The sequence below is a fragment of the Arachis duranensis genome, chromosome 5, assembly GCF_000817695.3.
Source record: "Arachis duranensis cultivar V14167 chromosome 5, aradu.V14167.gnm2.J7QH, whole genome shotgun sequence".
NCBI lineage: Eukaryota > Viridiplantae > Streptophyta > Magnoliopsida > Fabales > Fabaceae > Arachis > Arachis duranensis.
Genome location: NC_029776.3, coordinates 46,223,529 through 46,223,764, shown reverse-complemented (window position 1 = coordinate 46,223,764; position 236 = coordinate 46,223,529).

The following is a 236-nucleotide window of genomic DNA, read 5'->3' as shown; positions in this document are numbered from 1 at the left end:
ACTACCACTGAGCTCTAATCAAGTCTCAGTTTTGAGCATTCTTGCTCGAAGTTACTTTCAAGATAATGTTTAATTCTCTGTTCATTAACAATGAACTTTTTGTTAGAGTCATTATCCTGAAGCTCTACGTATCCATATAGTGATACACTTGTAATTACATATGGACCTCTCCACCGGGATTTTAATTTCCCAGGGAATAATTTGAGCCTAGAATTAAATAGCAGAACTTTCTGCCT